The sequence below is a fragment of the Camelina sativa genome, chromosome 17, assembly GCF_030686135.1.
Source record: "Camelina sativa cultivar CO46 ecotype springtype chromosome 17, ASM3068613v1".
In the NCBI taxonomy this organism is placed as follows: Eukaryota; Viridiplantae; Streptophyta; class Magnoliopsida; order Brassicales; family Brassicaceae; genus Camelina; species Camelina sativa.
In genome coordinates this window covers 32,435,204-32,449,111 of record NC_141896.1, presented here as the reverse complement: position 1 = coordinate 32,449,111, position 13,908 = coordinate 32,435,204, and the positions used below count along the sequence as shown (strand labels likewise).

The following is a 13,908-nucleotide window of genomic DNA, read 5'->3' as shown; positions in this document are numbered from 1 at the left end:
CCAAACCTTCTCCATTCATCAATAGGAATTTGAAAGGTACAAAAACTGTTGTGCAGTTAACCAAGCCACAAGATTATCGCAGTGTGCTTGTTTCTTCTGTTGATGATTTTCCAGGACTTAAAAGAAAGCCACCCATCCCTCAGTCCCGTCCTGGTCCTGCTCCTCACATCCTTGTCAAACCTCATGCAGCTAAAGCCTACACACCCCCTTGGATGAAGAGGACATCCTCTCAGAAGCATTCACTGCCATGTTCCGATCCACCGGATGCCTGAGATCCGACACAGTCAAGCTAATGACTGAAAACAAGCGCTTAGTGGGAGGCAACCCACTGATAGGTTTTTCTTTTTCATTTTTCTTTTGCTTTTCATTTATTTTTATTTTATTAGCCAATCTCATACTTGATAGCACTGGGGACAGTGTTGTTTAAGTCTGGGGGAGGCAGTTACTAACTACGTTTTTGTTTTTGAAAATTGAAAAGAAAAAAAAATTTGTTTTATTGAGTCAAAATTTTGTTGGGAACTATGATTTTTCTTTTTAGTGTATTGCCTTGGTTGATTTATGCTGCAGATTGAATCCACAAATCCGACTAATGAAAAATCCAATGGCTGACCAGTGAACCAGAGACATCCGAATTTCCAACAGAATCCATAAAAGCTTGAGGTAATTTCTGTACTTTTCTTTTTACCTCATCAAGGAGATTGATTTTCATAGAGCTTGACTCCTTGTTCATACCTGACAAGTAAGACTTCAGAAAGAAAATGGTACTCCTCTCCCTTATTTAAGTTTAAAAGATTTTTCCTGAGAGCTTTGTTTTTAAAAAACAAAGAGAATAAAAGATGAGATGATTTTGATCAGTTTAGAGAGGTAGGTAAATTACCTGTGACCTCATTATTCTACTCTTGAGTCAAATGATCACACAAAGCTTGGAAGCGAGGGGTAGGTAAATTACCGATGACCCCATTATTCGCCTACACCTTTGATTCAAAAAAAAAAAAAAAAAAAAAACAAAGCAAAGCTCTGAGGAAGAATAAATAGAATAAGTCTGGGGGAGAGAAAGAGTACTAAATGTGGTAAAAGATATGTCTTGCTTATTATGGTATTGCACGGGAATGAGTCTAGAAGGTTCTTGACATTGATCAAATTGATGAGACCCACCGATGAAAGCTTAATTGAGGAAGTAGTGGAATTTGGTTTGAATTTGGGATGCTAAGAAAGTCAACGGAGAAGTACATGGTGGTTCGATTTGGATTTATCAGCTAAGCATGTGGATTAAGGTTTGGATGATCATGGCATTACTATTAAAAAGAAAATGAGTTTCTGCGTTTTCAAACCTCTTTCACATGGCTAAGTTTATGTTTTGCTTGAGGGCAAGCAAAGGCTAAGTTTGGGGGAGTTGATATATCATGGTTTTTAGGTGTTTTTAGCCATGATATAAGTCTTAAATATAGAGTCTTCTTGGTGTTTTTAGAGTCTTTTTGAGTCTTTATAGGATTTAACATGGATGGGAGCATAATGGAGCTAAATTGGAGGATTTGGAGTTTAATCAAGCATTGAGGCTGAGTTACAAAGTTGGGAGACGAAATTGAGAGAGTGCATCGATCGACACATTGATAGCATCGATCGATGCTAGGCCAAATACGAAATTGGAAGTTTTCCCACAAGTTTTGAAGATTTACAAATCTGCCCCAAAGTTTTCCATATTTGCATCATTGGTCCCTGGACGTGTTTAGGAGTATAAATAGGATTTTTATGGTCATTGTTTAGACCTAAGCTTTATTTTTCCCTGCAACTTTTTGAGAGCAAAACCCTGTGAGATTTTTAGAGAGTTTTGGGAGAGAGAGATCTGCTTTGAGAGAAGAATTCTTGAACTCCTTTACTTCTTCTTTAATCTCTTAATGCAATTTATTCAGAAGATGTTTTCTGTTTCATTGATTATGTCTGAGTAGATCTGCTTGTTAGGTTTAGAGTTTCTCATTAGGGATTGCATGGATTATTAGATCTGTTATTATTTAGGATTCATTATCTTTCTTGTTCTTCATCATAGGTTGTTCTCAATACTAGATCTTTGATTAGTCATCTGGATTTAGATCTTAGCATTATTAATTGATATGAGAATATAATTGATTTTCCTGATAAAACCTTGGTGAGCAAAATTATTTCTTGCAAAGAGATTTGATTTAATAATTTTGTGAACAATCTAAACTTGTTTTTAAAGCTGATTTATTACCTAGAATTTTGCAAAGAGATTTGAATTTTCTGGTTTTAAATTTAGATAATATTTGCAATGAGAACTGATTTATTTTATAATTGTGTTTAGAGTTCAAGAACGGTGCTTAATTGTTGAATCCTGCTTATTTAATTAATTGATCTGATTTTCCATGATTTCCTGAGAATTTCCCTAAGCCTAGCGTTTATTCCTATTGATTTACAACTCCTTTATTTTCTGTTTTTGCATTGCTATTTAAATTTAATATTTTGATTTAGCATAATTAAAAGAGTAATAAGTCTATTGTGTGAATCTAGAGTTCTTGTGGATTCGATCCCTAAGTACTACAATTGATCTCTTAATTTGAGAGAGTATCTCAGGGTTAAATTTGAGCATATCACTTCCTATCCGTTTTCTTAACTTCAAGTTCTTAATCGTACAATAGTTTTTTGTTTTTCTCTGAGAATAAATTATTTGTCATTTTTTGTTATGGTTGCAGCATTCATATGCTGCTGGGATTGTTTTCAACCAGCTTGAACATCTGAAGCTGCGTATAGACGGTTATCAATGGCCGAAATTAATTTACCGGTTGCTTGGAGATTCTCCTAAACTGCAAGGTCTCATTATCTACTCCTATGTAAGTAGTTGATTATATATATATCTATCTACTAAATACTCTACGCCACAGTGTTATTGAGTCCCTTATTTTCCTATCTCAGTGTGTTCCCCATTGTGATCCAACAGAAGGAAAACTACATAACGGTAGTAGAACAGAAGTAAAACTAGTAGAACTGAAGTAAAACTAGTAAGGGAAGGTAGAACTGAAGTAAAACTAGTAAAAACAAGGTACAACTATCAGCCTTGTGAGAAATTTGCTAGGATTATTTTCATGATTCTATCTTTCGTAAAACTAGGTGAAACTAGTAAAACTATCGTTTGCAATATCTCATCTACTAAATCAAATGCAGTAGAAATACGTGAAACAAGTAAAACTAGTAAACCGGAAGTAAAACAGAACTAGGTGAAACAAGTAAAACTAGTGACACAGACGTAAAACGGAAGTAAAACTAGGTAAAACTAAGTAAAACCCGGTAAAATTATAAACTGAAGTAAAACTAGTAAGGGAAGGTGGAATTAGTAAAGCTAGTAGAACGGAGGTAAAACTAGGTAAAATTAGGTAAACTTAAGTAAAACTCGGTAAAACTAGTAAGGGAAGGTGGAATTAGTAAAGTTAGTAGAACAGAAGTAAAACTAGGTAAAGCTACTAGAACAGAAGTAAAACTAGGTAAAACTAGGTAAAACTAGTATAACGGAAGTAAACTTGGAAAAGTAGTATAACGAAAGTAAAACTAGTATGAAAAGGTAGAACTGAAGTAAAACTAGATACAAAAAAGTACAATTATCAGTCTTGTGAGAAATTTGCTCGGATTATTTTCCATGATTCTATCTTTTGTAAAACTAACTATGGTTTGCAATATCTCATTTACTAAATCAAATGCAGTAGAACTAGGTGAAACTAGTAAAACGAAAATATAACTAGGTAAAGAAAGTAAAATAAGGTAAAACAAGGTAATACTTGTAAGAGAAGATAAAACTAAGTTTAACTCGGTAAAACTGAAGTAAAACTATGTACAAATATTAGTCTCTTGACAAATTGTTTGGATTATTTTCCACGATTCTATTGTTTGTTAATATCTCATCTACAGTTGAGAAAACGACAGAAATGCTTTGGAATTAAATTGTTGTTTTGGGAATTAAGTAAAATGCATAGCACTAAATTAAATGTAATAAGCTAGGTGGGATTAGTAAAATTAGTAAAACGGAAGTTAAACTTGGTAAAACTAAGTAAAACTAGGTAAAACTAGGTAAACTTTAGTAAAACTCGGTAAAACTATAAACTGAAGTAAAACTAGTAAAAGAAGGTAGAATTAGTAAAGCTAGTAGAACGAAAGTAAAACTAGGTAAAGCTACTAGAACGGAAGTAAAACTAGGTAAAACTAGGTAAAGCTAGTATAACGGACGTAAAATTTGGAAAAACTAGTATAACAAAAGTAAAACTAGTAAGAAAAGGTAGAACTGAAGTAAAACTAGATACAACTATCAGTCTTGTGAGAAATTTGCTCGGATTATTTTCCATGATTCTATCTTTTGTAAAACTAGTAAAACTATGGTTTGCAATATCTCATCTACTAAATCAAATGCAGTAGAACTAGGTGAAACTAGTAAAACGGAAACATAACTAGGTAAAGGAAGTAAAACAAGGTAAAACAACGTAATACTAGTAATAGAATATAAAACTTAGTATAACTCGGTAAAACTGATAAACTGAAGTAAAACTATTGCACAAATATTAGTCTCGTGAAAAATTGCTTGAATTATTTTCCATGATTCTATTGTTTCTTAATATCTCGTCTACAGTTGAGAAAACGACATCAATGCTTTGGAATTAAATTGCTGTTTTGGGATTCAAGTAAAATTCGTAGCACTAAATTAAATGTAATATAACTAGGTGGAATTAGTAAAACGGAAGGAAAACTAGGTAAAATGGAAGTAAAACTAGGTAAAACGAAAGTAAAACTAGGTAAAACTTGGTAAAACTAGGTAAACTGAAGTAAAACCAATAAGGGAAGGTGGAATTAGTAAAACTAGTAGAACGAAAATAAGACTATGTAAAACAAAGGTAAAAGCTTATTCCAAATAAGAAGTGATATTCATCCATGTGGTCGAGGTAGAAGGTAAAAGCTTCGTTGTTCTTCTGAAATGGAGATGGTAAAAGTGAGAACTGGAGAGAAGGTAAAAGTGAGAAGGTAGCGTTTGATGATATTGATTAGGAAAGTCAAAAGACTAATTTCTATGTTTTTAAAATTGTTTATTAACTTACTTTTACATTGAGATTAACATGCCCTTTTATTTATCTGTTTAAATTGTTTTCACAGGCCCAATAATTTATTTTATCCAAAACGACTCAATTTTTGCTCTTTGATTCCGGCGAATCCTCCCCACCGTCACAACAAATCAATTTTTGCTCTTTGATTCCGGCGAATCATCTCCACCGTCACGTTCTAATCCCGAGGTCTCTCTTATCCCTCAATTCTATTTGAAAACCCATCTTTTGTTTCTCTGTCTTGTTCTGTGTTTATGATTCATTTGGCTTTGTGGGTTTTGTATTTCATGTGTATATCAGAAGTCATTATAGCTTTTGATTGATTGAATTCTAAATCTAAGTCTGAGGCATGTGTGTGATGTTATCATTGTAGCTTTTGTTTGATTGAATTTGAAAATCGAAGTCTGAGGCATGTGTGTGTTTCGTTTCTGTGTTTGCAAATTTTAGGTTGTTTCGTATGTGTGTTTCAAACCTTTGTTGCTTTGCTTGATTTGATTCAGCGTCCAACCACAAAATAAGAAGCTACCATAGCTAAGGTGAGCCCAACGTGTAGCCAAAATTAGCTTTTTAATTTGGAGTTTTAACTTATGGTAACATTGCTCACAGATGTGTATAGAAGAGAGTAAAACTGGCACATCTAAGATAAACACAGGTAAAAGTGGCAAAAATGGTACAACCGAAAATAATAAAATTGAGAAAGAATTAAACAAAATGAATAATGCTTGAGAAAATAATAAAAACTGGTTTGTCTTATGTTATTGATCAATGCTTGTGTTCGGTTCTTTTAAAGCTTGAATCGGCTTGTGTTATGTGCTTTTGTTTGTGTTATGTTATTGATCAATGCTTGTGTTCTGTTCTTTTAAAGCTTGAATCGGTTTGTTGGGCTGAACAATACAATCTATGTGTTTCTACCTTCTTGTGTGAGGTTAATTGGAGCAATGGCGACAACAATATCTAATTCATTGGGAGTACCTGACGTCATACAAATGATAGCTGCTATCATTGCAGCGTTTAACCTTCGATATAAGTGGGCGATGCTCTCCTGGTGGGTATTGGATAGATGCACCTTCTTTAAAGTATTTCAAAGTCCACGATAACAGATATCGTTTTTCCTATTTGATCGAGCATATGCTAAATCTTGAGGAGGCAGATATCAAAGTTAGGCAAACTGTCGAGAAGCTTTTCGAAACTATTTCTTCTGTCAAACGTCTTTCTTTATCCACATGGTACAACAGTGGAGAAGAGGTAACTTGCTTCCTATCCACTTTCTTAACTTCAAGTTCTTAATCGTACAATAGTTTTTTGTTTTTCTCTGAGAATAAATTATTTGTCATTTTTAGTTACGCTTGCAGCATTCATATGCTGTTGGGATAGTTTTCAACCAGCTTGAACATCTGAAGCTGCGTATAGACGATTATCAATGGCCGAAATTAATTTACCGGTTGCTTGGAGATTCTCATAAACTGCAAGATCACATTATCTACTCCTATGTAAGTAGCTGATTATATATATTTCGATCTACCAAACACTCTACGCCATAGTGTTATTGACTCCCTTATTTTCCTATCTCAGTGTGTTCCACATTGTGATCCAACGGAAGGAAAACTACATAACGCTAGTAGAACGGAAGTAAAACTAGTGGAACTAAAGTAAAACTAGTAAGGGAAGGTAGAACTGAAGTAAAACTAGAAAAAAACAAGGTACAACTATCAGCCTTGTGAGAAATTTGCTAGGATTATTTTCATGATTCTATCTTTCGTAATACTAGGTGAAACTAGTAAAACTATCGTTTGCAATATCTCATATACTAAATCAAATGCAGTAGAACTAGGTGAAAACTAGTAAACCGGAAGTAAAACAGAACTAGGTGAAACAAGTAAAACTAGTGACACGTACGTAAAAACAGAAGTAAAACTAGGTAAAACTAAGTAAAACTCGGTAAAATTATAAACTGAAGTAAAACTAGTAAGGCTAGGTGGAATTAGTAAAGCTAGTAGAACGGAGGTAAAACTAGGTAAAATTAGGTAAACTTAAGTAAAATTCGGTAAAACTATAAACTGAAGTAAAACTAGTAAGGGAAGGTGGAATTAGTAAAGCTAGTAGAACGGAAGTAAAACTAGGTAAAGATACTAGAATGGAAGTAAAACAAGGTAAAACTAAGTAAAACTCGGTAAAATTATACACTGAAGTAAAACTAGTAAGGGAAGGTGAAATTAGTAAAGCTAGTAGAACGGAGGTAAAACTAGGTAAAACTAGGTAAAACTAGGTAAACTTAAGTAAAACTCGGTAAAACTATAAACTGAAGTAAAACTAGTAAAGGAAGGTGAAATTAGTAAAGCTAGTAGAACGGAAGTAAAACTAGGTAAAGCTACTAGAACTGAAGTAAAACTAGATACAAGTATCAGTCTTGTGAGAAATTTGCTCCGATTATTTTCCTTGATTCTATCTTTTGTAAAACTATGGTTTGCAATATCTCATCTACTAAATCAAATGCAGAAGAACTAGGTGAAACTAGTAAAACGGAAACATAACTAGGTAAAGGAAGTAAAACAAGGTAAAACAACGTAATACTAGTAATAGATGATAAAACTAAGTATAACTCGGTAAAACTGATAAAAATGAAGTAAAACTATTGCACAAATATTAGTCTCGTGACAAATTGCTTGAATTCTTTTTCATGATTATATTGTTTGTTAATATCTCGTCTACAGTTGAGAAAACGACAGCAATGCTTTGGAATTAAATTGCAGTTTTGGTATTTAAGTAATATTCGTAGCAGTAAATTAAATGTAATAAAACTAGGTGGAATTAGTAAAACTAGTAAAACGGAAGTAAAACTAGGTAAAACTAGGTAAACTTACGTATAACTAGGTAAAACTATAAACTGAAGTAAGACGAGTAAGGGAAAGTGAAATTAGTAAAACTAGTAGAACAGAAGTAAAACTAGGTAAAGCTACTAGAACGGAAGTAAAACTAGGTAAAACTAGTATAACGGAAGTAAAACTTGGGAAAACTAATATAACTAAAATAAAACTAGTAAGAAAAGGTAGAATTGAAGTAAAACTAGATACAACAAAGTACAACTATCAGTCTTGTGAGAAATTTGCTCTGATTATTTTCCATGATTCTATCTTTTGTAAAACTATGGTTTGCAATATCTCATCTACTAAATCAAATGCAGTAGAACTAGGTAAACTAGTAAAACGGAAATATAACTAGGTAAAGGAAATAAAATAAGGTAAAACAAGGTAATACTAGTAAGAGAAGATAAAACTAAGTATAACTTGGTAAAACTGGTAAAACTGAAGTAAAACTATGTACAAATATTAGTCTCGTGAAAAATTGCTTGGATTATTTTCCATGATTCTATTGTTTGTTAATATCTCATCTACAGTTGAGAAAACGACAGAATGCTTTGGAATTAAATTGCTGTTTTGGGATTTAAGTAAAATTTGTAGCACTAAATTAAATGTAATAAAACTAGGTGGAATTAGTAAAACAAATAGAACGGAAGGAAAACTAGGCAAAACTAGTAAAATGGAAGGAAAACTACATAAAGCTAGTAGAACGAAAGTAAAACTTGGAAAAACTAGTATAACAAAAGTAAAACTAGTAAGAAAAGGTAGAACTGAAGTAAAACTAGATACAACAAAGTACAACTATTAGTCTTGTGAGAAATTTGCTCAGATTATTTTCCTTGATTCTATCTTTTGTAGAACTAGTAAAACTGTGGTTTGCAATATCTCATCTACTAAATCAAATGCAGTAGAACTGGGTGAAACTAGTAAAACGGGAATAGTTATCATGAGGAAATAGTTATCGCTGATCAGCCTATTTATCGTTATCATATGAAATTCCCAGGAGGAAATAGTTACTTCCCCCCTACGGAATCTGTCCAGGGCTTGATCTGCTTTTAAGTATCAGGAACGCCTGTAGTTTGGAACCCTAGCAAGAGACAGTTATTGACTTTACCCAAACCGAGATTGAGCTGGAATGACATATAATATGTTTAGGTTACACAAAGTAAAAGTGTGCATACCTCTAAAAAGAAGTTCTGATGTGTATCGGGTGTTCACATTGGTATCAGCTCAAGAATCATGGAGAACGGTAAAAACTCACCATAAGCATCGCTCTGAGTATCAAATCTCTAAACATCAATTTGTAATACCAAATCACGGGTCAATACATGTTTTGTTGGATTTCTTTGGCTTTACCGAATGTATAATTAACGAATTTGATATTGCACCAAACCAAAATAGTAGTACCAACTACGGGTCGAAATCAGAGTATGACCTTAAGTAAATTAAATATATGATTTTATAAAATGTATAGAATTAATAAATTTTCTACTATTAGTTTGTAACAAACAAATCCAAATTTACATAAATATTTCCTCACGCTGGTAACATTATTCTACAAAATATTAACGTGTATTTATGAGTCGGGTAACGAAACGGGTAACGAGACGCTCAAAAATTAAATTAATATCCGATACTCGATCATTATTCATGGATAATATAATTATTATACCCTTTACTCGACCCTAAAGCTGTGGGTACCTTTTTCCGGACGGATACAAACCCAAAAACGGGTCTAATATGGGTATCGGTAGTAGTTTTTAGGCCTACCTATTAGTAGTTTAATATGAATTAAAATTCACCATATAGTACTATATTATATAACATGTAAATGAATGATACAACATAAACATAATATTAACAAATAACAAAATATAAAAAAATTCCCCGCGCTACCAGCGCGGGTTATTATCTAGTATTATATATTTGTTAACCCATAATTTAAGTTACTTCTATATTATTTTAACATACAAAATACTGTCAAACCAAGTAAAATTCTATATAACAAAATAAACGTACCTCACACCTCCTCAAGCCCCCTAGTATTAAGTTTCTAACACTTAGGATATGGTATGACACCTTGGTTTAAAGTCAAGATATAAGCAGAAATAACTAAAAACTAGGAGATATCCCGTGCTTTAAGCACGGACCAACATTTTTTAAAAAATTTATAATATAATAATAAAAATTATTGTTTTATTTTATTTTTTTAATTATTTTGTTTGATATAATATTTATTTTTAATCATTATATAAATCTATTAGTCTATTTGAATACTAATTATTTTATAATATTATAGTATTTTATTTTTGACGTATTATTACAATTTTATATTGTTTATTTGTTGTATTTACATCATATTTTGTGAAATATAAAATAGTAATTTTAATATTATAATTGTGAGTAAATAAAAATTATTAATTTATCATCTATATAAATTTAGTTTTACCAACCCGCCAATGTGGAAATTAAAACACATATTTTCATACATTGAGTAATATATCTTCGTTTTAAAAAAAATCAAATCACAACATATGCAGAAAAAAATATGCATTTTATTAATTATAAGTATTATATAAAAGTTCTAAACAATTTGTAAATAAAATAAAATAAAGATGATAGGAGAATCATAATTTGAAATCTTAACAAAATTTTTGAATTTAGTTATTACAAATAATTGTATTGTATACTTGGATATAAAATCTTAGTTTTTAATTCTGATTGGTTTATATATATATAAATAATTAGTAATTTCATCCATAATTTATTAGAGAGAAAATATTTTTTTAGATTTTTTTTTTAGATTTTTTAATATTTGATATGTGAGTGCTTTTTATTTTTAATTTAATTATATTTATTTAAATTAGTTAATTAAGCTTAATTAATTTTTTCTAATGGCAATTGAATGTAATTTTTTACACATTTTAAGGTTAGTTTCATATTTGTACTTCTCAATTAATATAGTAGGATGAAATCTATATTATGAAAGTTGTTCAACTCTCTCCATATGAACGACACATCAGCAATGGAGAGAGTGACACATGTCAACCCAAATTAAAAGCACGTAAATTAAAAATAAACATCTTTAAAATTAAAAAGGAATTTGAAACATCTTTTATGTTTTTTATTCTTTTTCATTATCACAAACAGTTTCAATATTTATATAAGAAATCTAGAAAGGCTTAGAACATGTTGATGTATTCTTTAATTAAATAGATGCATCACCAAAAGATAAAAATATCGAGAGTAAAACCAAAGATTTGTTTCGTCCTCTTAAAGTAAACCATAAAAATATGAACATATGATTTAGTCGCTATAATTTTCTCAACAATTTTGAAGGGTTGTAGCGGTGACTGGGAATTTGGTCAATATTGTAAAGAAATTCATGAAAGTTTGTCCTTGGAGAAATAAATGTTTATATATGAAAAGGATTGGATTTTTGTTCACTATCGAATGAAAGACAGTTAAATCAATGATATAATGTTGGTTGAGGAAAATATAGAGAAAAAAAAGAAGAAAATTAAATTATATTCTAGAGTTATATTCAAGAAATTGAATAGCTAGAAGAAGGGAAGTTATCTATCTTAACTATAACCACTAAAGAGTTAACCAAGCTGCAAAATAATCTTTTTGATAAAAGAGAATTTGAGAATCCATGGTATTTAGTTGAGAAGCTTAAATACAAATATATCTAAATACCTAAGTTTTAGACAAAATTGTAGGATGTTTAGATGCTGTTATCTACCAATCAAATGTGAAATTGAAAATATTTTTGATAAAAGAGAATTTGAGAGTCCCATGGTATTTAGTTGAGAAGCTTAAATACAAATATATCTAAATACCTAAGTTTTAGACAAGAATTGTAGGATGTTTAAATTTTTTTATCTACCAATCAAATATGCAAATGGAAAAAAATATGCTAATAGTTTTCGTCTACAAAAATCACTTTAGAATAAGATTTAGCTTTAAACAAAATTTAGTATTCTTTGTCTCCGCACAAAATTTTTTTAGTTCTGTCTGTTAATACAAAATTTTTAATTTTTCAAATGTGAAAATATAAGAAGCAAATAAAGTATTACAGTAAATGTATATATATAGATGTAAACAAATCCGCACGTAGTGCGGGTATTTGTCTAGTAAAGGATAAAACCTCGTCATGTCACATGCCCCGTGCATAAAACTCTGTACTACAAAGAACATAGATATACAAAAAAAATTGAGTTTAACTCAAATCGATTTTATGCAAATTTGGTTTATAGAAATCGATATTTTCATGTACAAATATGTTGATGTTTTAATAAAAACAGAAATTCAGAATATTATTTACAACAAAAAATAAATCAAAATTTGTGTTCAACAAAAATCATGAATCGTTTTTATAGAAAAAACAAAACTAACAAATATAAAATAGTACATGACTGTAGCATCCCGTTTTTGTAATTACAACACGTCGACTTAAGGTATATTCGTGCAACATTGTTAATAAATCCATTTTACTATCATGGAGGCGAAAACAAAGCATTTGCTTTGTACAATGAAATGATGAACGATAGGAAAGACTTCATTCTACTTAGTTTACTTACACGTCGCGTAGAGGGGATATGAAGCCTGGTCCTGTTTGAGAGAGTTATAGGCAAAGGGGAATCACTACAAGAAAATAAGTTTATTGAGACGTATTTTCGAGACAAAAAATTTCCGTCACAAATTTGTGACACTTTAAATACGATATTATGACTAAGTTTATTTGTAACAAATTCATAGTATTTTCGTCACTATATTATGACGAAAAAACTCAGTAACAAAAGTTTGTCACAATTAGTGACGAATATGCTACGATAATATTAATCGTCACTCTTATGACTACATTGTGACCAATATGTTGTTGCAAATTAGTTATGAACTTATAAAAGATATGAGTAAACATTAGTCATAAAATAGTATAAATTGTTATGTCATTTATACAAAGCCCATTAAGCCAAGTCTCTAACCCTAATTTAACCAGACTTATTTAAGAGATGATTAGGGTTTTATTCTTTATAATTTCGTGCCTCCATAACCTAGAGAGAGAGAGAGAGTGAACCATTTGAGAGAAAGAAAACAAGGAGCCACAATTGAGATTAAGGACAGATCTTACATGTTCTAGGAGATGGTGGAAAATAAGGGGTAAACAGACTCTTTTATGGACGAATTTTGGTGAGCAATTTCCCAACCCATAGATGTAAGTTTTCCCCAAAAGATTTTGTAACCCCTTTTGTAGATTAAAAGTTATACATGTTTTCTCAAACCTATTCTTCGCAGATCCGCGAATTAACATCAGTCATCTTGTGAAATCGTTTCCCACTGCTACAAATTGAACCAGAAGCCGATCTACCAACCGTTGGAAAGATCTGAGTCTTAACTTTCCAGAATGTCTGAAATCGTTTCCATAGGAGTTATAACATGGAAGTTATCATCGAATATGTTCATCTGGACGAATTTGTGATTTATTTTTTTTGTAAGAATAAAGATAGCTTATAATGTATATTTAATGTTTATGATTATAAAAAATTTGTATGATAATAAATTTAAAAAATAATATTGTTTTGAGATTGTTTTTTTAGTTATAATTTTTATCATATGCAATGAATTTTTATTAATAACACCATTTGGAAATAACTTCTAATGATAAAATTGGACATTACGATAGTCACAAAATATCATGATTTTTGAGTATTTGTTAAAATTTTGCGACAAATTTCTAATTATCATTTGTGACCATTTGAGACTATAGTTTCGTAACAATAAGATACATAATTAAAACGTTATTTTAAACACGAATTGTGACGATTTAAAGACGTTTTGTTAGTCTGTAATTAAGACAGTTTTGTTACTTTTTGGTGTTGTTGTTATTGATGACAAAATGGTTACTAATATATTCGTTGCAACTCTTGTGACGTTTTTGTTACAAATAAAAATTTGTG

The 13,908-nt window shown here is 30.8% G+C and overlaps 1 long non-coding RNA gene across 1 annotated transcript; it reads left to right on the top strand.

Moving 5' to 3' along the window:
• The first annotated feature begins 13,012 nt into the window (after nt 1-13,012).
• Nucleotides 13,013-13,510, top strand: LOC147924609 (uncharacterized). The gene is made up of 2 exons (XR_015585990.1): nt 13,013-13,166; nt 13,247-13,510. It is a non-coding gene; the product is annotated as an uncharacterized LOC147924609 (long non-coding RNA).
• The last annotated feature ends 398 nt before the right edge of the window (nt 13,511-13,908 follow it).